This window comes from Panthera pardus, unplaced genomic scaffold (assembly GCF_024362965.1).
Source record: "Panthera pardus isolate Hobbes unplaced genomic scaffold, ASM2436296v1 HiC_scaffold_2, whole genome shotgun sequence".
NCBI classification, from domain to species: Eukaryota; Metazoa; Chordata; class Mammalia; order Carnivora; family Felidae; genus Panthera; species Panthera pardus.
The window spans coordinates 19,755,222-19,782,197 of NW_026526765.1; the positions used below are offsets into that span (position 1 = coordinate 19,755,222).

The 26,976-nt window shown below is 35.3% G+C and overlaps 1 protein-coding gene and 1 long non-coding RNA gene across 3 annotated transcripts in view; one reads left to right on the forward strand and one right to left on the reverse strand.

Annotated features, from left to right (window-relative positions):
- Positions 1 to 10,430, reverse strand: part of LOC109267758 (cadherin-10) — a 179,327-nt gene extending 168,897 nt beyond the window's left edge. For both annotated transcript variants that reach the window (XR_008423673.1, XM_053906905.1), the window contains exon 1: positions 10,259 to 10,430. The gene's annotated coding sequence lies outside the window, so the exon portion shown is untranslated. The remainder of the gene's footprint in view (positions 1 to 10,258) is intronic.
- LOC128778244 (uncharacterized) lies at positions 1,314 to 26,767 on the forward strand. The gene is made up of 3 exons (XR_008423675.1): positions 1,314 to 1,543; positions 8,921 to 8,997; positions 26,563 to 26,767. It is a non-coding gene; the product is annotated as an uncharacterized LOC128778244 (long non-coding RNA).
- The last annotated feature ends 209 nt before the right edge of the window (positions 26,768 to 26,976 follow it).

Here is a 26,976-nt window from a genome sequence, read left to right on the forward strand (position 1 = left end):
CAATTAGAGGTTATGATTTTGGCTCTAGCATTTGTAATTTTATCTTTCCACATTTTCAAGCTAGCATGCCTTCTGTTGCTTTAAATTATTCAATAAGAATCATCCTCTTTTTATGCACTGTTATCCAAAATTATTTGATCTGTTATGCTTTTTTGAAAGGAAATGTATATTCCATGACATTGCATGGGTTTAAGTCTTTTCAGCAGGTTAAAAAGAAGAGAGAGGTCTATGTGTAGTAATTTTCAAGAGATACCCACGTTTAGTGGGGAAAAAAGTAGACTTCAGTTATCTGAGTTTTCTGTGGCAAAGACCAAGTAATACTTAAATGTTCATACGTAAGTCATTAAAAGAAGGATTCATGTGTGTGTGTGTGTGCGTGTGTGTGTGTGTGTGTGTGTTTCCCAAGGTTAATGAGAATTAGGAATTGGTTTTTAAGCAATAAATTTGGATTATAATTAGCATTGTGTTTTTCAAGATTTCTTACATTTTTAGGAAATAACTGAGTATGGCTTCTACACTTTGGGATTTCTTAAAGCTAAAAACAACAAAAAGGAAGAAAGTATTAAATAAGTAGATATAAAACAAATAGTAGCATTGATAAATGTGAATGAAGTTAGTACAAAGTAGGGGCTATTCCTAGATTGCAATTATTTTGGAAACTGGACATAACTAATACTCTCTATATTAAAAAAAAAGTATCATACAATCAACTGTTCCTGTTCTGTGAAAATTTAGATGTGGAACAAAATAAAATTTATTCTCCAGAATGTTTTAGTAGGCATTCAGATGCATTCATTGATTCTAGATAAGTAGGAGTCTCAAATTCATATCTATTAAACCACTGGACTAAGTCCAAATTCTTGTGTTTATCAGTTTGCATGTCAGCTAAGTTCATGCTCTGGAATGACCATAGATTATACTGGTCCTCAGAGTGCATGTGTTATTTTTCCTCTACCATCTATATAAATATATCTTCTTTTTTTCAAGAACATCCAAGCAAGATAGTTATTTGAGAAAAAGACACATCTCTCATTATTATAACTCCATCGAATTTAATTATCTCATCCCTTTAAAACACGTATCCCTTTAGTCAAAAATCTTTGCATGGTTAGCACTGTAAAGGAATGGCAAATCCAGCCTCTTGCAAATAAATCAAGTTGAATTTATGATGAATTTATATCAGACTTTCTTGAACAGAAGCACTGCTGATATTTTGGACTGGATAATTCTTTGTTGTGAGGGGCCATCTTGTGCCAGGTAGGATGATTAGCAGCAACCCTGGCCTGTGTTCACTCAACACCAGTAGCAATGACACCCTGCTCAGTGGTGACAGACAAAAATGTTTCCAGATACTGCCAAATGTTCCCCGGGGAAGTAGCAGCAAAAGGGTCCCCAGTTAAAACCACAAAATTGTAACATCACCTCTAATATTTATATTTAGATGAATAACTTAATTAAGCACTGAGAGCAAACCCTAAAAAATGTGCAAGTTTAAAGGAAAAGGAAGACTGAAATCAGGAGCTGAGTGAAGTCCTGAAAAGAGGTAAGCGTTGGGCATATGTTTGCTAATTAATCTGTATGCAAATATAGAATGCAAGTTGTTTTTTTTTTTACAGGATATCATTCTGTTTCCCCTTTCTAAGCTATTTTCATAAAAGCTTGAAGTGCAAAATGACTTCAGAGTTAATCTAATCCAAATCAGTAATTTATAAAAAATATCTACATATGTCATCAGACAGGTAAATTATTTCTCCAAGGGTTCATACTAGCATAGCTAATCCAATAATCCAAAACTCCAGAGCCCAGTCACACCAAATTCCCTAAAACATTACATATACCTTCAGGCATACATTTAGGCTTTCTCCTGCGTCACACTGAACCAAAACTCAGGAAAATATCAAAAAAAAAGCTCCTTTACACTGAAGTATGTGATTGATATGGCTTAGTAAATTCTGTAATAATTGGCATAGAGACAAGCTGGAAAAAATTGGCAATTGAGGACTATGGGATATGGTAGAGACAAGCATATTGGTTCAGAGAAGATCAAAAAGTCGCTTTCTGTAAGCAATAGTATACAGCATATATCTGTTAGAGTTTTTATCTTAAGAGTCTGTCTGACCATCTATCTTTATCCTCACCTTGGTTTTCAGTAGAATGCATTAACTCAACAGTTTATGAAAGAAAACCTTCATTTTTGGTTTGGAGGCAATAATAACAATAAAATATTCGTGGTATTTTCGATGACTTAGTGATCTTAGCTATTTGATATTTCTCAATAGGTACATTACTGCCCCACATTAGAAAAGGAACAGTTGGTACTAATTTAAAATATGGAAAAATATGGGGCGCCTGGGTGGCTCAGTTGGGTAAGCGTCCGACATCGGCTCGGGTCATGATCTCACGGTTTGTGGGTTCAAGCCCTGCGTGGGGCTCTGTGGGGACAGCTCAGAGCCTAAAGCCTGCTTCAGATTCTGTGTCTCCCTCTCTCTCTGCCCCTCCTCCACTCATACTCTATCTCTCTCTCAAAAAATAAACACTAAAAGGGGTGCCTGTGTGGCTCAGTGGGTTAAGCGTCCAACTTTGACTCAAGTCATGATCTCGTGGTTCCTGAGTTTGAGCCCTGCGTCAGGCTCTCTGCTGACACTTCAGAGCCTGGAGCCTGTTTCAGATTCTGTGTCTCCCTCTCTCTCTGACCCTCCCCCATTCATGCTCTGTCTCTCTCTGTCTCAAGAATAAATAAATGTTAAAAAATTAAAAAAAAATAAACACTAAAAAAATAAATAAAATAAAATATGAAAATACATATATTCAGCTAAATTAACCGATGAAACTAATTGATTATTTAAAATACAATTGGAGGGGCGCCTGGGTGGCTCAGTCGGTTGGGCATCCGACTTCAGCTCAGGTCAAGATCTCGCGGTCTGTGAGTTCGAGCCCCACGTCGGGCTCTGGGCTGATGGCTCAGAGCCTGGAGCCTGCTTCAGATTCTGTGTCTCCCTCTCTCTCTGCCCCTCCCCCGTTCATGCTCTGTCTCTCTCTGTCTCAAAAATAAATAAACGTTAAAAAAAATAAAAAAAAATAATAAAATACAATTGGATACTCATAGCATGTCAACATAAATTCCAAATGACTTAAAGTATAAATGTAAAATCGAAGTTATAATTTAATATTTTTCAAATCTCAGAAGGAAACAAAAAACTGGAGAGATATCCAGCCACAAATTAATGCAAGATGTTACAAAGGAATAATTAAACAACCACTTCTAAGTCTTGATCTCCTCCTTCTGTTAGGGTAATGTATCTGTAGTCTCTACCATGTACCTCCAAAGAGGAGAGCCTCCTTGTTGAGTTAATGACACCTATATCCCCACTCCATCTTGGCCATGTAATTTGTTTAGGTCAGCTGACAGGCAGCCCCAGGAGCAAGAGGACTACTAACACTTTGTTTTGCTTACATAATAACATCAAAGAAATAGTGGACAAATATAAGCTTTGACTATATCTTCAAATATACATTAATTTCGTATCAGTAGGAAAAAATATTTTTGGTACTTTTTGAGAACAAAAACAAAACAAAACAAAACAACAACAACAACCCCAAAACAAAACAGAACTTAGGTTCCTGATGGAATCTAAATCAAAATGAATTGAAAGGTAATTATAAAAACATCACACTGCTATTATAGACATGGCCTTTTAAACAGTCTTTAAAGAAAAACTGAATACATTAAATAAGGCAAAAATACAGTCAATGTAAAAGCTATAATAATAACAAATGTATATATTTTGATGGACAATGTGAATATTTGGAAAAATACATGCAATATATAGGACAGAGGATTTAATACCTCTAAGGGACAAAGTACTTTGACAAATTAATTTAAAAAAATGAGACCCTCATAAAAAATGAGTAAAAAAATGAATATGTAATGCTTCCCCAAAAGATAAGAATCATTGTATTATATATTTGTCACTATTTTTGCTGACAAGTCTATTTCAAATACCTTTTCAATGTTGATTGAATGTCCTGCCTTTTAATTCCTGAATCCTAAGAAAGAATTCCAAAGAATAGATTTCTTAGCCCCTTTTGCAGTTAGAAAACCCACATGTGAGTTTGACTCCACAAACCTGATGCATCACAAATTGAAATGATACATAAATTGGTAGAAGTGGTCACAGCCAACAGGACCTCAGGGCAATAGAAGAAATGTTGACTCTGTTAACAGGCCTGGCATAGCTTATGGCTCTAAAAAAATTCCAGATGAAATTTTATCATCCCGTGGTCTGCAGTAGCAAAACACCTAATTAAATCATGACCTATGGTAACCTAGAGTAAAGTGCTCACTGAGCACAATGCTTTGAGGAATCAGGTGGCTGTTACCAGAGAACAATATAAAAAGCATGAGGAATGTGTGAACTGTAAAAGAGTTGATTGTTTCAAATTGTACTGACAGCTTAAAGAAGAATAACAAGCTCAAAGCTCTGATCTTGGCTCAAGGCACAGAGAGAAACCATGGGAATTTTATGACTAATAAAATAACCTTCTATCATCTACAACCGTAGACCTAAGGCAGAGCCCTAAACTCAAAAATGTGATCCTGTCAATTATAAAATTGTAAGTTGGTTGTCTACACAGTCTCATTACTACCACAGTATGAAAACTAGTGAATTAATTGAGAATAAGTAAGATTCTGAATATTGGAGTAGGGAAATGTGATAGGATCCAGATGGCTCAGTGGCCCCAAACTCCCAAATATCCCTGATCATGGTTAGCAAAAGCAACCCTTCCTTCCAAGTGCGATAAGGCCCTTTTTGCTTTTGCTTAAAATCCAGTAAGGATCTCTTTTGAGAGAGTCACTTTACAAGGCAAAACTATTCTTATTATGTTGATCTTCCACCATGTTTAATTACCTCCTAATCTAATTTAGAATCAGAACCCAATGTGCCCAAGAGAGATAATTACAAACTCAGATTTTAGAAGACATGATTAATCATGAAAACATTGCAAGAATTGTTGGATTTGTATTAGCAAAAATCTAGAAAATATATATAGGATTAAGTTCTGAAAGTAATAAACCCAGGATTGCAGAACATTTTATAATGCAACATTTACTAACATGGTTGCCCTTCCCATAAACTTTAGAATTATTGTGTTATTCTCAGCACATGATAATGGGGTATGCTTTGTTGCTTTATTAGCTAATTAAAATATGGACTTAATGAAGACTATGAGATGCCTAAAACTCTTTGCTATTTTGTATATAAAAAAGATTCATTTAATTAAGGAAATGAGAATGGTAGAGTGGTTTATCATGTGAAATTCACTCAGTTGACTCCTTACATCTCTTTTTTTTTTTTTTTTCAACGTTTTTTTATTTATTTTTGGGACAGAGAGAGACAGAGCATGAACGGGGAGGGGCAGAGAGAGAGGGAGACACAGAATCAGAAACAGGCTCCAGGCTCCGAGCCATCAGCCCAGAGCCTGACGCGGGGCTCGAACTCACGGACCGCGAGATCGTGACCTGGCTGAAGTCGGACGCTTAACCGACTGCGCCACCCAGGCGCCCCATCCTTACATCTCTTAAAAGACAATGAAAAATGCTTTCTAACGTGGGTATTAAGAAATATAGATTATAGCATATCAGCATCTTCCAAAAGTCCTGTAGAGATTGTCCTCTGTTAGCTAAAAATGCTACTAATGGATTTTGCAGTTAAAAAAGCCTCCCTATATCTATGGGCAGCATGGATGAGACCCTTGAGTGTTGAGAGTAAATAATGCCAATGGACCATCAGATTCAAGATGTAATTTCTGTAATTAATAGTGGTACAAGAGAGCATTTTTCAGTGACTAAATGATTCAGTCTCTAGGAGTGAAATAGATGTATAGCACTCCAAGGTCTACAAGAATTATGAAACTGAGAATTCTTTCGGTTGGTGAGGCAGAAAAAGGATGCTCTAACAACAACAGAGATTTGTCTCTTCAGCCAAATTCCAGAACTGAGTCACTTCAAAGACTCAGAATGATTATTTGACCACACCTAGATAATAACCATGGTAACAGCACAAATAGCTTCTACCTAGATTTTCCAAATGAGACTTTCTGGGTTAACTGTGAACTGGGTAGACAGAAATAGCTAGACATTTTGAGAATGTTGATAAAATTTTCAAGCTTATCAAAGTACTTAGGAACCTAAAAATTTTTCTGATCCACTACCCAGAATGAGGACAAATGAAGTATTAAAATGGACTTTTGATCTAATTTCATCTCATGATCAGCTCAGTGAAACCTCAAGCCTATCCAATATCAATGTACACAGTTTCTGGGCATATTATTGAAATGAACATGCTCAGAAACTAGAAGAAAATCTCCAAAAGCTAGCTAGCTTTCATTCGTTTTTACTTCTTCTTAAGTATTTAATTTTTTATTCAGATTTTTTTTTTACTCCACTCCCATCATGTACCTCAAGGAGAGACTTAACCACAGCCAACTTTACAAGTTCCAGTAATCCCATGCCCCTTGTTCCTGACTGATCCAATGATAGAATTCTGAGAGGCTCTCTTCAGTTATTTTTATGATAGATCTGTCTCACTCTCATGTTCTCTCTTTACCACCTATGGCTATTTTTTTTGCAACCATAAGGGGCCTTATTACTGGAAGAATTCAAAACTGTGAATGAAAGTAAATAGAGCCAGAAAGACCCAAGTTTTTAAACAACATAGAATTCCTATATCTGTGGTCTTCTAGTTAACTGAACCAATAAATTACTTTAGAGATAGAACTAAATTCACTGGCTGTTAGTTCAGTAAAATTTGCAAACAAAATCACCCTTTCTGAGACAAGCTGTGGATGTATAACTGGAAATAAAATGGTATTTGTCAGGTTAATGCTTTAGACAGAATAATGTGTTATAATTATGTTATTTATGAAATTTTTTCTAGTATGGGTGTTTAATTTTTTCTTGATGAGAAAGCAACTTTTTATTAAAGAAAAAGAATTCTGGCCATCTTAACATATTAAATGTGAAAAAAATGTGAAAAAAACACATCATGATACTCACTTGGCAAATGTGAGATATTTCTAAATAAATTTCCAGCAAAGATGTTTAATGATCATTTCAGTGCAGTTTATACTTCCTGAGAATTTACAACTTGACTCTCTAAGGGCAAGTTTTGTTACAGGTAATATCTTATTCATTAGAACCACTAAGACATTTCATGAGGGTTTTAAAATTTATCAGTGGAGTCACTTACCTATTAATATTGTATCACAGATTTTATTTGTTATTTGAAGGTTTTAAATTAGTTTTTAAAAAGGCATAAGAATTTGAAATTTTGAATATTTGAATCTTAAATCTAAACCACAAATTTACCCAGTGAATAGTTTATAACTTCACTAATATCATTCATAGAGATAGTATACAATTCTGGGTACTTCAAGTTAAATAATTTATGCCTATGTTTTCTTTCTAAAATTGAGGTGCTCACAAATAATTTATATTCAAAGAGGGCCTAATTTATATCTTGCTAAAAGGTATAAATGGGTGCTTAGAGTTACCTTTTATGTGTTCATGCACTTTAAATTTAAAGACATAAGTTAACACTTGCATAAATATTTAAGGATTAGGAAATTCATATCACTATTGTATGTACTCTTACTAATTCAAAAATAAACTCGTGTTTTGGGTTAGTTTCAACCTTGACTGTTTTACTAGATTACTGAACAATTCTATAGAACATACTAAAACAAGCAAGAATAACAATTATAAAAAGTAATATTTTGACAGAAGCTCTTAAGTCTGCAAGTAATTCAAAATTTAAAAGCCAAGAAAACATTTTTAAATTCATATTGAGGATGATTAAGACTACAGGAAATTTATTTTTGACACTATGCAATGCCTCTAGATACTTCTCAATATATCATTTGATTTCAATATAAAATAACATCTACAAAAGAGAAAGAAGTCTAATTAAAGAAGATGTTCCTATAGATACTGAGTTTCGTGCTCAGGAATAAACATTCGATTAAAGCGTTATAGTGCTTAAGTATTACTTAGATAGCTATACCATATAACTTTTTTTCCATCTATAATTCTATAAAGTGGTCAGCATCAGTTAATGGATCACTTGTGTAAACAGTTAAATCATTCTCCATTAGATGAAACCAGTACTCCCTTGAAATCACTATGTCAGAAGAAAATTAAGGCCAGTGTTTAAAAGATATAGTTAATACAAATTTAGAACTTCAATAAAAGTATAAAGTTCAGAAATGAAAAAGGGTTTCATGCTTGCCCGTTTAATATTTGTGCAGAAAATATTATAATCATATGAATCTTAACAGTGTGACATTTAAACGAAGTAAATATTGAAAATATATAAAATGTAAGCGGGAATAAACCCCTCAGCAACTAGCTTTACAGAATTTGCATGTTCCACCACAGTTGTCTCCTTAACGGTTTGAACTTTTGCTTTATAACTAATCAGCCTTCAGTAACATTCCAAACAGTGCAGTTTCGAGACACCAGAAAATTATAGCCACCATGCCCGTGTTAAATTATTTTAACTCAAAATTATCCAAAATTACGCTTATAATAATAGTTCATTTTTTTCTGAGATGGGATCTTGAATGAACATACGATAAATCACCTCATGATCTGTATAAAATGGTTGAGGAGGGGAACAAACTCCTACCAAACAAACATTGAGATTGCACACTGACGAATTGGGGGCTGTGACCTACTGTTGAAGCAGTAGCAGGAGATATAAGAAAAATCACATAACATTTTTGATGATGGTATATAAAATAGGGGATGGAGACACACTGATTGCTAAGATCCTGCCTTGGTCTCTATAGACTGGTATGGTGTAAAATTACCATTGTGATAGACTGGGTGGCTTACATAACAAACATTTATTTTTCATAGTTCTAGATGCTGGAAAGTCCAAGATCAAGGTGCCAGGAGATTCCATGTCTGCAAGGAATCCGCCTCCTGATTCATAAGTAGCTGTTTTCTTGCTTTGTCATAACTTGGTGAAAGGTCAAGGGAGCTCCCTGGGACCTCTCTTACAAGGGCATTAACACTCTTCATAAGGCTATGCCTTCCTTATCTAATCACCTCTGCCTGCAACTTATAGCAGATCTCAATTCTAAAACTATATGGCTCTATGACCAAGATCCCAATTTAAAGGTGCCTAACTAGATTTGTATGTATATTGATGATGATAAAATAATGTCCTCATGAATCTCCTCAAAAAGTTCTAAATCTGCTGTGGTCTGAGCATATATATATGTATGTGTGTATATACACACACATACATATATATATGTATATATATATATATGCTTCTAAAGCATATATATATGTATATATACATATATATACATATATATATGCTTTTAAAACTTCTATCTAGCTTATAAATTCATTATAGTTTCTTATTTATCTTTTTATCTACCTCCATACCACTCCTCACACATATAAGACATAATATAAGCTCAATAAGTGATCATGGATTGATTGACCCTTCTCACTGAACATTAGAAACTACCTTCTTAAGAAAAAAAGAAACAAAACAAACAAAAAAGAGTGTAGCATACAGCATCTTGGAGAAGTTTTCACATATACTCACAGCCATTTTGATATCTTTCCTTCCTCCCACACCCAAAGAGAAAAAGACTGAAAATGTTAAATTGAAATAAATTTCACTAAATACAAAGGGTATAATCTTCCACTACCAATTTAACCCTTAATCCCCCCAAAAACTATTCACTAAAAAGATTGATATTCTTAAGCATCAGAAATTCTTCCTAAATGAAAATTTTCCAGGACCTTACAAATTATAAATATTTCTCCCTTTATGTCTTTAAATAGGGAAAAAAAAAAGTATTTTATTAGAAAGTCGTTCAGAATATAAAGGTTACATATTGGTAATATTGTATATTGATACATGGGATGTTCATTGGCATATAGAAACAAATTATGTCATGCTTCATGTTGAAATAAAATTTTATAATATACATAACATACAGTAAAACCTTGGTTTGCGAGCATAATTTGTTCTGGAAACATGTTTGATGCTTACAATCCAAAGCACGTGTATATCGAGGCAAATTTTTCCCTAAGAAATAATGGGAACTCAGATGATTTGTTCCACAACCCAAAAATATTCATATAAAACTGATTATAATAGGGTAATATAATACAAAATAACAAAGAAAATACAACATATAAAGAAAAATAAACAAATTAACCTGCACTTACCTTTGAAAATCTTTGTGGCTGGTGTGAGGGAGCCAGGAGAGGGGAGGGTTACTGCGTAGCAGGACTTCTACTATCACTAACCGAATCACTGCTACCTGCTGGTTCAATGGAATCTTTTTCTTTTTGTGCAACTTTAACAAGGAACCTATCCAATGACCTAGAATGAAGCAAAGCATTCCTAAATTCACTCTTTTATGGAAAAGCAAGACTGTCCACAGGTGCTTTGAAGTGACAAAAAGTACACTAGTGCCAGTTGCGGGCACCTTCCAATGTTCCGAAAGACCACTGACTTCTGCCACACATCTCGTGGCCTGAGACCGAGCATCCGAACATGGGAAACAATCCCCCACAGTCTCCCAGCAAGCGCGCGCAAGAGAAGAACCACTGGCTCAGTTCTGATCATGTGATGTTCGTCATCACATACTACTTGTATGGCAAGACATCACTTGTTTATCAAGTTAAAATTTATTAGCAATGTTTGCTCATCTTGCAAAACACTCACAGAACAAGTTACTTGCAATTCAAGGTTTTACTGTATTTGAATATGGAACCATAAGTGCTTTGGGAAAAGGTGAGGCTGCCATTGTTCTTCTTCTCAACAGTATGCATGAAAAGAAAGTAAAATACAAACTGGAATGTTTGAAAATAGTGCAGAAAGTGTTAATAGGTTCTACAAATGCAATTTGATATTACCTGTCCACACATTTTAATATGTTTATGTTAATGCCTGTATTTTAAAATATAACAAATATTGCAAGAGAAATCAAATGACCAAAAATCAGACTTTAGACATGTCAAAAAGCATTGCATATGCTTCAGATGTCTCTCTTAAAAATCAAAATAAGCTTCATCCCAGCTCTTCTCTTTCTTCTCCCTTTACCAATATAACATTGCCATAAAATTAGTGTGTGTGCTTTCATGCATATTTTTTCTATTTTTGCCAAAATTTATATATCCAAAATTAACATATAATTTAATTTTGTATTGTTTCTGCTTATATAGTACCACACTGGGCTTTTTTAAAATGATTTTTGTTATAATTGAGATTTGTTCATAAAAAAGGAACATTGTTAGCCTTAAAATGAACGCAGTATACTTACATGTATCAGCCTAAGCACTTCTCAATAAAAACCTGTAAGTTCCTTCCTTTTCAATTTTACCTTACCGACCTCAGACATAAAGCTCTAATCTCTCACAGATGTTAACATATTCATTTTTTATCACAGTAAACATAAAAAAAGTTTTTCTAATATTCCTGAACATAGATTTTTCCTTGTTTCCTTTGTCAGACAGCTCAAAATGAAGCAGTTAATTGTTTATACTTACGACATTTTGACAAAATTATATAAGTTAAAAGAAGACTCCATATTGTTTTTAAGATGTAAATAACCTTCCTCAACAATCAGACCTCAAATACACTGAGAAAGAGTAGTACTAAGAAGCAAAGTTGTTCATTTTGTCTAAAATTAACAAGGCTTCATTATGAATCAATTAAGATGAGAAAAAAACTTGCATAAGACATATAAAATGTGATAGAGTTCTTTTTGTTCTCAAAATCTGTCCTCTGAATAAAGGAAGTTCTCTAAAAATGAAGCAGCACATTAACATTGCATTTGATTTAAAATCATATAAATCCAACTATTTTTTTTGGTGGGCGGTAAGGACAGAACATATCCCTGTCAAGGTTGTACTTTCCTGACCTTTATATATTGTTTAAAATTACTCTAGAGAATCAACTCTGAATAGGCCAGTTATATATGACCACACTTAGGGGGTGAAGCAGATTTTTTTCTCCTCTCATTGCCACGGTTTTGTAAGTCGTGCCTGTACCAGTCAGTATTCATATTGGACATAAAAAATGTTGACAGAAGAGGTGCAGACTAAATATACAAATTCCAGAAAACAGCAATCAATTTAGCTGACTGACTAGCTCTGGACAGTTTGTTTTAACTTTTGAAGGTTTATGGAGAATTCTTTTTAGTTTCATCTTATCATCAAGGTCTAGCTGTCAGCATAATATACAAGACATTTGGACCTCTCAGCATCCAACTTCATATTTTCAAGTTTGAAACTGGGGTGTACCTGCCAACATGCAGCAAATACTGGGATGCAGTTTAATTCAGGAAGAAACCTCCTTCATCAGCTGTCTACTCAAGGACAGACAGAACTGCCAGGTCAGGGGAGCCACACCTGGGAGTCCACAACTGCCCTTGCCCACAATACTGAAGGATGTCAGAGCGTCAGTGGGGAGAAAGAAAACCAAAGAAGTGATCTAAGTCTCCTTGCAATCTCCAGGATTGGTCACCATCTAGAAACCCTACAGAATCCCCATTTCATTCACTTGTTTAAACATTCAAACAATGCATATGAATTGACAGGACACAGCTAAATAAATCAAATGATATTCTTGGCCAGTACTGAGCTTACATTTTTATTGGAAGGATTCAAACAAAGCAACAAACCTAATAAATAAGTCATACAGCAGAAGCAAAACAGGCAAATTCACTGTCATCAAGAACCTTGATTTCATTGGGAGGATACCAGCAATAAACCAATGGAATAAGTAAAATATATAGTATGTTGGATATGAGAAATGCTTAGGAAACACCAAAATTGGGAAAATGGAAGTGTTGAAGGATTTCTATTTTACATTTTATTTATTTATTTCATCAGTCAGTCATTTTGAGAGAGACAGAGACAGAGACAGAGAATCTTAAGCAGGTTCTACACCCAATGTGGAGCTGATGCGGGGCTCGATCTCATGACCATGAAATCATGACCTGAGCTGAAAATAATAGACACTTAACCGACGGAGCCACCTAGGCACCCCCTAGGATTTCTATTTTAAATAAGGATATCAGGGAAAGCGTTTGTGAAGGGGTCGTGTTTGAGTAAAGACCCAAAGGAAAGAAGAGTGAATCTGGCCTCATATATATACACATAGATATATGTACGTAAAATACACATGTGTAAAAATCAAATATATCAAATAGACATGTATAAAATAGATATGTGGCATATATACATATTTTATATGCATATATGAAAACATTTCCAGAAGGGACATAAAAATTCAAAAGCTCCACCCAATGCAGGGGCATAATAGAATGTTACATGCTCAGCTAGAAACCAAAATGGCAGAGGTGGTGTGTCAGCCCTGGGAAAGCAGAAGATGTGCTTGGAGACAGAATGAGAACCAGACCATAGAGGGGCCTTGCCAGTTCTTGCAAAGTCTTTGGCTTTTAGGCCAAATGAGGCATTTGCACACAAGAGTGACATGATCTCACGTACCTGGGCTGAGATTAGTTTGAGGTGGAGCAAGCATGGAAACAAGGAGATCCATGTGAAGGCTACTCAATTCAGTTAGAATGAAGACTCCAGAAAAAACGTCAGTACAATTCTACAAGACACAGCTGACTTTTAACAAAACATTCATTTAATGTGGTGAAATTTTTTCAGCTTTTGAATGTTGTAGGCAAGAGTACACTTGGTGGATGAATAATACACACACACACACACACATATACATCATGTGTGGGCTGTGAGAATTTGCAAGGAAGAAGAAGATAGGAGCATGAGGGAAAAAGGGACATTCTCCTAGCTAGCCATAACAGACTCAGCTCTGTTGATATTAAAAGATCTATTCTGGTAGGCTGTGAAAATTTGGAATGCATTAGGATGGATGAGAGTGTGCAGAGTCAGATATGTGTTTAGCCAAATCACTCTTACTTCTAATGAGAAAATGAATCACCATTCTTAATCCCTGTTAGTTTTGACAGTGATGATCATGATGTATTTTAAGTCTGCTAATATAAAGTTTTGGATACACAGGATGTCTTACTGTTCTGCAGGCGCCCAGCACTTAAAATTTCTAGGACAGAGGAGGCATATATTCATGGTGGTAATATGGCAGCTCTCAATATTTCTGAGATACCAAACATTGCTTCCTGTATTGTAATTACAAAGACATAAAAATGCAGGTAGTTGGGGCGGGGAACCCTCTAAAGTCACATTTATATTTTACCCACATCCACATATTTTTTTAAATATTGCTTTACCTAGAATCATTCCATTTTGTAAAACTCAAAGAAATGAAAAAGATAGAAATCTACCAATTCAATTCTTCCCATTTCAAAAAAAAAAAAAGATTTTGAGACTAAATAAAGCTTTGCACTTGCATATTTGATCTTAGTTCTGGCACTTTCTAGGACATATAAAAATGTGAGGTAGCTTCAAAGAGTGCTGTGCTCATAATGCCAAGTATATGGAAAAGAAGAAGAAAAATGGTATGGCTCTTCCAGAAATGAGTACTATTTCCCCTTTCCTCTGTGTCACCCAGGAAGAAGATACAGGATTGGGAAATGAAGTTACTGGATCAGGACAGACTCTTCATGTTCATTCATAGCCAACTCCATGCCAGCGGTTCCTGCAGATGCAGGGAAGCCAGTCAGGCACGCTCCCGATGGGGGAACTAGTTTTATTTAACAGTCGTGAACAGCTGGAGAGCACACAGCTAATGACCGCTTGAGCATGAAAGTGTCTAATGACTGCATATAAAATATGACACGCGATAAGGATAAAAGGTAATAACAATATATAAGAGAACAAATGTGTAGTGAGTGACAGCCCAAAACCTGTAAATCGCATAACAAATTTTAAAAGAGAATGTCATTGCAACGTGCATTCTTATAATAGAGTATTTCTTTCAAATCAGAAATAATTTAAACAATCAGAGAACTTCTCCTTTCAAATACCTCAAAGCTACGTGAAAGGAAACTGATACAAAGATAGCGACAGAGAATAAGAAAACCCCAAACAGAGAGATTTACAGATCTGGCAGGAGCTGTTTCAATAGCATTTAAGCATCATGTGAACAAAAATATTTATGAAATCAAACAACCCTCTGGTCAGAGTATCTCTTACCTTACAGAAAAGGAAAGCTATCAAAAACAAAGTAAGCAGAAGGCATTGCTGAATTCCAAATGCAAGTGAAGGGTGAGCTGTACTTTTAAATAACCGCATATATGTTTTTAGGGATTTGTCTCACAGCATGTGCCTTTTTTTCCCTCTTCACAAAACTGTCAACTGTATCAGTGATGAAAATGAAAAATGTATCACTCAAAACTATTTTTTGCATTTTCTGAACTGTACCTTATCTAGTGAGAAATGAAAGTTCTCTCTCTTTTTTTCCCTGCAAAATACATTTCTATAACATTTCTTCATGATCACAGTAGAACAGCAGGTTGAAGGAAAAAAACAGGACATCGCCAGATACCCACACAACAACTGTTTTTCAGAGAGCTCACTAGGTGCTCCAAGGTACAGGAGGGACCAAAACCCCGCCATCAAAGAAGCAGCATCCTGTTGAGAGGAAGGAACCACTTTTAGACCAGTAACACCCTCCTCTGCATTGTTTCCTCCATAGCACTTATTACCATCAGACATATTAAATATTTTTGTCATTTAGATTTTTATTGTGTGATCCCCACCCTGAAATTCCATGAGGTCATAGATTTTTATGTATGGATTTTTGTCCCGCTGCTTAAGTTACCAACTATTACTGAAAATTATTTCATCGAATTGCGAGTAAACAACCTAAAGAAAGAGGGAGGAAAACATAACCATTTCTGAGACATTTAAACAAAGCTATAATGAGGTGACACGAGACTGAAAAGAGTGGTCATGGGGGTATGAGAAGGTTTCCATGTTAGTATATCAAATTATGTGGCTACCGTATCAATCACTACACAAAGGTGAAATCTAAATTATTTCATTGTTAGTCCGGCCTCGTCAACCACATCCGAAAGTATTTTTTTTCTTTTTTAAAAATAATTTGGTAATTTCATTTCTGAGGTTCTAACATCACAAAGGAACTTAGAAGTCAATGCTTCTAAATGCCCAATTTTTGGTGGAAACAAAATAAACGCAAGAGGTATAAAAGCATGTGTTAAAGATCCCTTGATTGGTGGAAAGGGCGAGAATGGAACTCATATTCTAAGATACTCACTCTTTGTGTTATGAACTTCTATGATCCACTTGCCTGAAGGTTCTCACACAATGCTGACTGCATTACCTCAAAGAAATATAGCAAAGCTAGAAAATGCTCACAGAGAGACAACTAAACTATTGTTAAAGAAATGGAGCAGCTTTGTATAGGAAGACCTTAAAGATTAGAATCTTCAATCTGGATACTCTGACATCTATTAAATCATGAAGAAGGTTGGTAGTGTGAAAGCCAAGCTATCCACAAACTTCAATTACACAAGGTCTAAGGGCATCCTTTGAAGTTTAAAAGAGATAAATTTAGGACAAATAATGGGAAGTGCCAAACTACTTTATTTATTAGATAGAGTGCTTATGGAAGTAACACGGACTGAAAATATAATAGGTTCATAAAAGGTTTAGATAAAAAACATACAATAAATCAATTCTAGACTATTTAAGAGAAGTGGCCCAATATACCATTAAAACTGCTTTTATCTTTGTCAAAGTACATACAGGGCTCTTCTTCTCTTTAGTGATACTTGAAGTGATCGAGCTTGAACATTTTCACACCAAAATTAAAGAACCACGTGTCTTGGCAACACGGGCTAAACAGTAAAAGTTGATGTGGAGCAGAGCTCTACACCTAACTAATTCTCAATAGTTTACTGTTGACTGGATTAATTTCCCACAGTGAAGATGAAATTTCCAAATGGGACCATTATGAAAATGTGATTTGATATACTGAACTCTCTCTGAGGCTGCATCGTCTCCGAATGTTTGGATTAAATCTCTACATTTAGCAGCAAGATCTCTCTGATTCTGGAATATATACTTATATATATACAGGCATACAAATACACATATTCACAAATTCATAAATATGAAAACATACCAAAGGCTATTTTTCTACCAGATATGCACGCTAGGTTTTGGGACACAGAAAGCTCTATTTTGAAGCCTCTTAGTCTCTTGGTGTTACATCCCTAATATCATGAGGTCTAACACATTTTAAAATGTTAATCTTAGCTGCAAAAAAAAAAAAAAAATATCACCATGATATATTACTCTCACTCAACAACTAAATATTGAGAGATAATTTCAGATTTATTCGTGAACTTTTAGGTTGAATTGTGTTCTCTTATCATAATTCCTACTGCTACATTGATGTGAATAACTTGTAGAATAATGTTACTGGAACACGTATAAATTAAGCATGAGATTTTTTGGTGAAATGACAAACATTTGTACTTAGACTATAACACAAAAGTAGTAATTACAAGCAAAACTGACAAAATTAATAGTATTCAAATTCATACTAATTCTATGCAAGGGATTATTTTGGTTTACAATAACTAATTGGTTGAGTGTGAATACGGCACTGAGAATTAAAATGGAAATTATTTAGAGATTAATACATAGAGAACAAAGTAGGGGCACCTGGGTGGCTTTGTTGGTTAAGCATCCACCTCTTTTTTAAGTGTTTATTTGTTTATTTTGAGAGAGGGAGAGAGAGAGCATAAATGTGAGCACATTTGAGTGTGGGAGGAACACAGAGAGAACACAAAAGAGAATCTCGAGCAGGCTCCATCCTGTCAGCACAGAGCCTGACATGGAGCTTGATCTCAGGAATGGTGAGATCATGACCTAAGCCAAAACCAAGATGGATGCTTAAACAAATGAGCAACCCAGGTGCCTCTAAGCACCTGACCCTTGATTTTTGGCTCAGGTCATGATCTCATTGTTCATGGATTCAGGCCGGCACTGAATTCTGTGCTGGCAGCATGGAGCCTGCTTGGAATTCTCTGTCTCCTTCTCTCTGCGCTTCCCCTACTCGTATTCTCTTGTTCTCTCTCTGTCTTCTCTCTTTCTCAAAAATAAATAAATCAACATTAAAAAAAGAACAAAGTAAATTCTTGATTCACTTTTCACTATGTGGCAAAACTTTCAATTAATTCAGATAATTCATCACAATATCATTTAAAGCTCACTTGGAAAAACCCACTAGATATATAATATTTCTACCTCTGTTCTTGCTTTAGAAACCTAAAAGAAGCTCAACAGTGACAATGATCACAATGGAAAAGTGGGTCCTGGAATAACATAAGAGTAATTTTTTTAATGTTTATTTATTTTTGAGAGAGAGACAGAGACAGAGAGACAGAGAGACAGAGAAGGCAGGGGAGGAACAGACAGAGGGAGACACAGAATCTGAAGCAGGTTCCAGGCTCTGAGCTTTCAGCACAGAGCCTGATGTGGGGCTCGAACCCACAGACCGCAAGATCATGACCTGAGCTGAAGTCAGATGCTTAACTGACTGAGCCACCCAGGTGCCCCAAGAGTAATTTGTTACAAGATGGTTTTTTGTTTTTTTTTTTTTGCCTTAAGTGTATGATTACATTAAATATATCCATACTGTCATATGAAAGTTCACAGTTTTCAAAATTCATATAGCCTGAATCAAGTTTGAAGAACATTGGTTTATATCATAATCTCAACATGGTTTGCTAACAATTAATTTTAAAAAATATATAAAATTCCTCTTAAGGTTAGAGCCACATGGGAAAAAACAATGTTATTGAGAGTTTTCTTGGTAATATCTGTTCAATTTACTAAAGCTTAGTAAATGATGTTTATATGTACATTCACTTAATAGTTTTTTTCCTCTCTTTATATAAAGACATTGAATGAGTTAATTTATGCTATAAAGATCAATTTAAGAGTTTGGAATCTTTCATTTCTCATATTCTCAGGAGGCTTTATGATGATTGACAAGCCTTTTTAAACTAAATATTGTTTTGAAAAATTAGTTCATATTCATAATACTTTCTAATAAGGTACAATGTATTGATTAATGTACAAGGTACAATGAAGATGGTTTTCTAACTGTAGACACATCAATTCCCTTACCTCATACCCAGAGCCAACCATTGTGGCCATTTTTCTATGTCTACTACAGAAATATCCTACATATGCTTCAGAATATTATTATATGCCTTATTTCTCTAACTGGAGGCATTAAAAAAACTACAATATAATGTTAAGAGAATGACATGATATCCATAAGGAATTTATGGTTACTTTTGTAGGTTAGATATTTTAGTAAAACTTGTTCTATGTACAATGCAAGTTTTCTCTTTGCCATGACACAATTTATGAACAAATTTTGATAATTCAATTGTACATATTAATAAAACAGTGCTTAAAATATGGCACATTTGCTGTACTATTACATGCTAAAACCCACTTATTTTTAGTCCAATGTTCTCACTGAAAAAGAAACAAATAAAAATAGCCATTGGCAAATAGAAATTTTACAAAAAGAAAAGCAGGAGTAGAAAAAAGTAGATCATGTATTTTCTCCTTTCAGGAACGCATACATGGCTTAGGTAACCAGGGGGGAGATGGTAAGAATAGAGGGGCAGGGGCCATACTAGAGTTTGCATTCTGGCTCTCAAACGTACTCGCTTTGTGCTTTGTGAAAGTTATCTACCCTCTCTGTGCCTTGGTTCTCTCATTTCAAAAATGAGATAATAATATTATTCATAAAAAAATTCTTCTTTAATGATGATAAAGAAAAACCCTAGATGTAAATCACTCTGAGCAGTGTCCGGCACTTAGAAAATTCTCAAAAAATGACAGTTATTGCCATTATGAGGCTTATTAATATTTAGCCATTTGCTTTAAAACTTTTTAATAACAGATCTAGCATCTCCTACAAATAATCAGTATTAGTGAAAGAACTATGGCAGCTTTAATTATTATATAAAGAATAAGCAGTGTGTATCATACAACAGTAGTATATTACATGTATTACCTCATTTAATTATAAAAAAATAAACTCATGCAACTGGTATTACCCGACTTTCCATTTTATAGCAAGGAAAACCTTTTACTACTTTTATAGCATGGTAGAAACAACACAAGGATGGGAATTTTAAGACATAAGTTCTACTTTGTGTTTTGCCAATAACTGACTATGAGATTAAGAACAAGTTGTTTTCTTAAGAAACACACATACACACACACAAATGGGCCTCGACTGAAGCAGAAGTTTTGAAAGGCTGTGTGATACATCAAAGGTACTAACTCACTAGTGTCGGCATCAGTAGTTTCAATAGCTTTGGAACACCAGATCCCATGAGCAAACACAGACTAGAGAAAACTATGCTTCCATCAGTAGTAGAAGACACCAGAGAGCAACCAGGCCATTGGGAATGATGTATGGAGTGGAGGAAAATCACAGACATGATATGGTAACTCAGGGCACACCAGTGTTTGAGGGCACATACAGGAAAACTGCTGGTGGTAGAGAATGGGCAGAGGCAGGCATACTATTTATTAGCATAATTCCATTAGCACTTTCAGGCTGGCTATTAGTTTTGGTTCACTTTGAAGCATTTGGTTTTCTAGTGCCACCACCATGTGAGGCATTTAAAATGTCAAGCATAATGCTCAATTATTTTTTTTAAGTTTATTTCGAGAAAGACAGAGAGCGCGAGTGGAGGAGGGGCAGGCAGAGAAGGAGACAGAGAATCCAGATCGGGCTTCGCGCTGTCAGCACACAGCCTGACACAGGGCTTGCACCCAGGAACCGTAAATTCATGACCTGAGAAGAAACCAAGAGCTGGCCGCTTAACCAACTGAGCCACCCAGACACCCCATGGTTAATTTTTTTTTAATTTTATTTGTTCCAATGAATTCAGGGTAAAGTAATATTTCCTTACTTATTTATATTAGAGAGAGAAAGAGCAAGAACACGTGCATGAGCAGGAAAGAGGGGTAGAGGGAGAAAGAGAGAGAATATTAAGCAGGCTCCACACTTGGCACAGAGCCCAGCTCAGGGCTCAATCCTACAACCCTGGGATCATGAGCTGAGCTGATATCAAGAGTCAGACACTCAACTGATTGAGCCACCCAGATGCCCCAAAGAATATATGTTTTTTAACAGCTTTAAATTAGTACACCTCTTGTGAACTTTTTAATCACGTCTGAACCCTGTAATTTGTTTGCAAGTTTCTTCATAAATATAGTACTCTCAGATTAAACACAGCTTTGTTCCTTAGTGGCCAACCAATCTTCCATGTCCATTCCTGTTTTTGCTCCTAGTGATAAAAATGGTGAACTGGCTGCTCTTTGCACACATTGTATACATCCTCCAAGCAAAGGGAAAATAACAATTCTATCTTCCCCATTATTTCACCTTTTAAACTTATACTAATGATTCCTAAAACCTACTGCTTTAGAGTCATTTGAGTGCTTAATCATACCCCAAGTACTGACTGTTCTACTTTGTTTCTCAGTAACATACTGCATCTCTTACTTTTTCCATTATACTTATCTCAGTGTACAATACAAAGCTCTGTACATAATAGGTGGTTAAATGACTATAAAGCAAGAGTCAATTAGAAAAGAATCAAATAAGAATTTGTGTATCTTAAAATAAGTAACGTCTCCTTCATGGTGGTTACTTTCAAGAAAAAATACTAGTTATTTTCAATGTATTTATGAAACTTTCCCTTTTAAAACCGGTTTGTGATCAATTTACGGCTCCAGACATAAACACATCACAGTATTTTCTAGTTATAATGATTTCTCTGGTGTGCATATTCAAATCATCCAGGAAGAATTTTAAAATATGTAAGGCCAGGGGCACCTGGGTGGCTCAGTAGGTTAAGTGCTGACTTTAGTTCAGGTCATGATCTCTTGGTCCATGAGTTCGAGCCCCATGCAGGGCTCTGTGCTGACAATTCAGAGCCTGGAGCCTGCTTCAGATTCTGTGTCTCCCTCTCTCTGCCCCTCCCCCACTCACACTCTGTCTCTCAAAAATAAATAAATGTTGACAAAAATTTAAAATATGTAAATCCATACCATAGCTCCAAAAAGTCTAGGGTGGGGTCAGTTGTGCATATTAAATGAATAAGATAATAAATTAATCAGTTTGAGGGAAAAAAAAACTGCTTTAGGGTTCATACTTCTAAAAATGAAAATTGCCTTTTGTTAAAGGAGAGATAGTGAATAGCGTCCACTGGAAAAGGAAACACCGTTTGTGTCCTCAAAGACTTAATCTTTGAATTACTCTATGGTAGTATGTTTATCTTTAAATTATAATCCATAGTATATGTTCAACTTATGCATGAGTTTCCTTATCATACATTTGCTACTATGTGGGAGTTATGGAGCTAAGCATTGGTGTTGTAGATAAAAATCAAAACGATCCTGGATTTAAGAAAGTAATTACAGGGGCCTGGGTGGCTCAGTCGGTTAAGCGTCTGACTTCGGCTCAGGTCATGATCTCAGAGTTTGTGAGTTTGAGCCCCGCGTTGGGCTCTGTGCTGACAGCTCAGAGCCTGGAGCCTGCTTCAGATTCTGTGTCTTCCTCTCTCTCTGCCCTCCCCTGTTCATGGTCTGTGCCTCAAAAATAAACACACAAAAAATTAAAAAAGAAAAAGAAAGTAATTACATATAAAAAAGAAACAAGGCATATACAAAAAAATAATTCAAGACAGATGATGACCCATAGTAAAAGAGAGGTGTAAATAAAGAGTTAAGACTTTCTAAAGCTAGGGAGTCTGTCTAGCAGGGGAATCAAAGAGTATCTCAAGTAAAAGCAACACTTGAAGCCTATCTGAATGGTAAGAGGTTTTGTAAGCAGAACCTGGAGGCAGAATGACCAATATAAATAAAGCTGGGGAGATGCAAAATAATAATAATTAAATAATGCATAGAACAAGGAGAATTCTCCTAGAACTGAGAGCTGGTCACTTTGTATGTATTGAGGCAAATCACTAGGTGTGGGCAGGGTGGGTGGATGCTGAAGGAGCTACAATGATTTAAAAGAAGAAATAGATCAGATTAGGTTAAAAAATTTGAATTTTACCTAGCAAGCAGTAACAACTCTGGTAATATTTATTAGGAGTTTATAATAGCAAAACAAATCTCTAAGTGTTTTATAAGCACAGTTTCATTTAATCCTTTCAGCAGGTTTAAGAAGTAGCCATCATTATCCCATCTTCCAGATGAGGAAACCCAGCCTTAGCTAGATTAAAATCCTTGGCAGAGATTTCCAAGCTCTTTGGTGAGGGAAGTAAAACTATGTTGATCCACCCGCTCAACTCTGGAGTGAGAATAATTTACCACTACTTGATAGCATCTGTCAAAACAGAGATAAGCAGGAAAACTTGCAAGCTAATGAGCGACATGGCTTTATGGGTTTCGCTTTAGTTTCATCTCTGAAGCAAGCCTTTCTTAGATTCTAACATTGGCATATGTCCTCATCTTTAACTTCATAGTACCCTGTGCTTATACTGTTCCCTGCAGGCATCAGATTATTTGTAGTTTTTGTTTTGATTGTCTCCTGGAAAATACCAGAAGGCATTCAAGGTTGGAAAGTTTGAATATCACTTATTTTCCATAACATCTCGGTATCTAATTTACTGCCTTCTTCATAATGAAATATCAATGACTATTAGTAAATGAATAATTACATGAAAAATGGATTAAGAAAAATATATTTTAGGAAGGACTAGAGCAGGGAGAGAGAAGATCACCTAGGGGATTTTTGGATGTGTACATAGCCATGTCTCTTGTTTCATTAGTTTCACCTTCAATAACAAATTAAGTAATGAACAATAATCAAATAACATCTTTCAAATTCCCCTTCATCTCCTCTATGATTAAATTGCCATGTTCCCTTATCCACATTCCCCTAAAGCCTCATTCATCCTACAAGCAAAACACTAAATAACTATAAGTGTATTTACCTTTAAATGTTGCTTTTTTTCTACCGTATTTTCATCTCATTGAGGAAGGGACTAAATTATCTATAACTATTTCCCAGGTTCCTAGCAAACCTCATAAAACTCTAAAAAATATGGTTGAACTGAGAAGGAAAGATACAATTAGAACCTCTTCTGTATTGTTGCATGGGAATTAGGAAAAGTATCAATTTTATAATTTTTATAGAGTTAGAATTAAAAAGGTTCATCAAATAATCATATTGGGGTGGAGAGAGTTAGATTTACAAACAATGCATTTGCCCTAAGTAAAAATGATTTTAAAAAGTTTAAAAATGGTCTCAGGAATGATGATTAATGATAATACCCAATTATCTTGGGTAAGTAGGTATACTATGTTTTAGACTAAAATTGACAAGGAACTAGAAATTTTTAGCTAAAAGTGTTTGGGGTATTTCTTGGTTTTTACTCACCAGGGGAGATGTTTTTATATGTTTTCTTTCTATATTTATGATTATCCATTTACTGTCCATTCTGAAAAAAAAAAAACTTTGTCCAAAGCAATTGCACAAAATGTGAATATAACATCATCCAAAGGTTTTATCTAAATTTTAAACATTTCTAAACTCTTAAACACAACATTTCAATTTATGTCTCCATTTTGGATTATAATAAATGCTTTGTAGGCTTATTTGAAATAATACAGTGTATAGCACTGCAAAGAAAAAAAAAAAACACCTAGCAGTCTTTTAAGAATAAAAGCAAATCAATAGTAATATCTCTTAGAATAGAAGCACTTTCGTTGACAGAGGGAACATAGCTTAATGGGAAGCAAAGTAATCTTTGTTTTCAGTCAGACTATTGGGCTGTGCATGAGAAATGATATGCTCTGACCACTTGTTTTACATTAAGAGGCAACCTGACATGTTCAAAATAGAGACAGAAAATGATTTGCTTTATAAAGACGGACAACTTAGGGGCACGTGGGTGGCTCAGTCTGTTGAGCACTTGACTTCGGCTCACGCCATGATCTCACGGTTCATGAGTTAGAGCCCAGCATCGGGCTTGCTGCTGTCAGTGCAGAGCCTGCTTCCGATCCTCTTTTCCTCTCTCTGCCCCTCCCCTGCTTGTGCTCTCTCTCTCTCTCAAAAATAAATTAACATGTTTAAAAAAATAATAAATATGGACAACTTATGGCTTTAACACATAACAGAGAAAACCTTCATAAGATTATTTTGTAATTTTATAAGTTTGTTTTCAGTTCCCTTTGAGCTTTATTCTTTTAATTAATCATCTCATTGATCCAGAGAGACAATTCAGGACCTGTTCACATTGTGGGCTGTAAATGTGACTAAGCTTTCGCATGTCCAATGTTGGAACTGAAGTCTTATGCAGGTGATGATGCTGATGAAGAAGATGATGATGATGATGAACAGTGTTACTTTAGTATGATAACATAAATGTGTCCAGAGAGACAGGCAAATAGAAATAGAGAAAGCTAAAGATACAGCTCTAGATATAGAAATAAGAATTAAAGAAATTTTTTGCTACGGGCAATGTGGGAAGAAAATGTTTTTTAATCAAACGGCTTCGTTTTTACCTGTAGAGAATAAAGTAACCAATGAGGAGTAAGACCATATAAGCAATCAATGCCTGTTCCAGATTTTAAAATCTAGAAGTGCTTATTTCTTGCTTCTAGAAAATAATTGTATTGTTTTGTTTTTAAGTGCAGGTATTTTCTTTTAAAATTACAGGAGAAGCAGTAACTATGGGTACTTTCATGCAAGTGTGTTAAGTTACAAAAAACCTAGTAAAAGAGGTTTCACATTTTGTGGATAGGTACCTTATGCCTATAAGGTTTGCACACAAACCTATTCACATTTTGTGGATAGGCATCTTATGCCTATAAGTTTGCACACAAACTATAAATTATTCTAATATTTATGGAGAAATGAAAGCAAAAAAATTGTCGCCCTAAACTTCCAATGAGCTCAGCTCAAAAACACAATCACAATCATTTGTTTGCTTTCTCATGCAGGCTACATAGTTATGTTAAAGTTTTACAAAACTCAAGAGTAACAATAATGCAGCCCCTGGTTTCTTTGTGCTATATACCAGAGGATGCTGGAAGAAATGTTGCTTGAGAAAGTTAAACATTTAAGGAGTCATTAGAGTTGACTTGCAGCGACACAGTGAAATACAGTTTAAGTTAGAAGTTATATCTTACTTTGGGGCATCTGCGTGGCTCCTCGGTTAAGCAACCAACTTGGGATTTCAGTTTAGGTCATGATCTCACAGTGCGTGAGTTCCAGCCCCACGTGCTGGCAGTGTATAGCCTGTTGCGATTCTCTCTCTTTCTCTCTCTCAAAATAAATAAAGAAACTTCAAAAAAATCTAAAAATTTATTTCCTCAAAAGTGTTGTTTAAAATATTTTATTTACATTTTTTCAAAACGGTATTTTTACAACCTCACACTGATATATAAAAATTAAATTGAATTAATGTAAAAATGATCTATTTTTAGTACTACTATATAGCCCTTATGTTCATATTTGTTTCTTTTTTCTTTTAATATTTCTATTTTAGGGGCGCCTGGGTGGCTCAGTCGGTTAAACGTCCAACTTCGGCTCAGGTCATGATCTCACCATCCATGAGTTGGAGCCCTGTGTCAGGCTCTATGCTGACAGCTCAGAGCCCGGAGCCTGCTTCACATTCTGTGTCTCCCCCTCTCTCTGCCCCTCTCCTGCACACTCTCTGTCTCTCAAAAATGAATAAACGTTAAAAAAATTTTTTTTAAATATTTCTATTTTACTTTTTTAAAGTAGTCTCCACAACCAATGGAGGGGCTTGAACCCACAACCCTGAATTCAAGAGTCACATGCTCTACCTACTAAACTAGCCAGGGACCTCTTTCATTGGTTTCAATGCTTCCAGGTGTAATGATTAGTTAGAAAATAATCTGGGGGCGCCTGGGTGGCTCAGTCTGTGAAGCTTCAGACT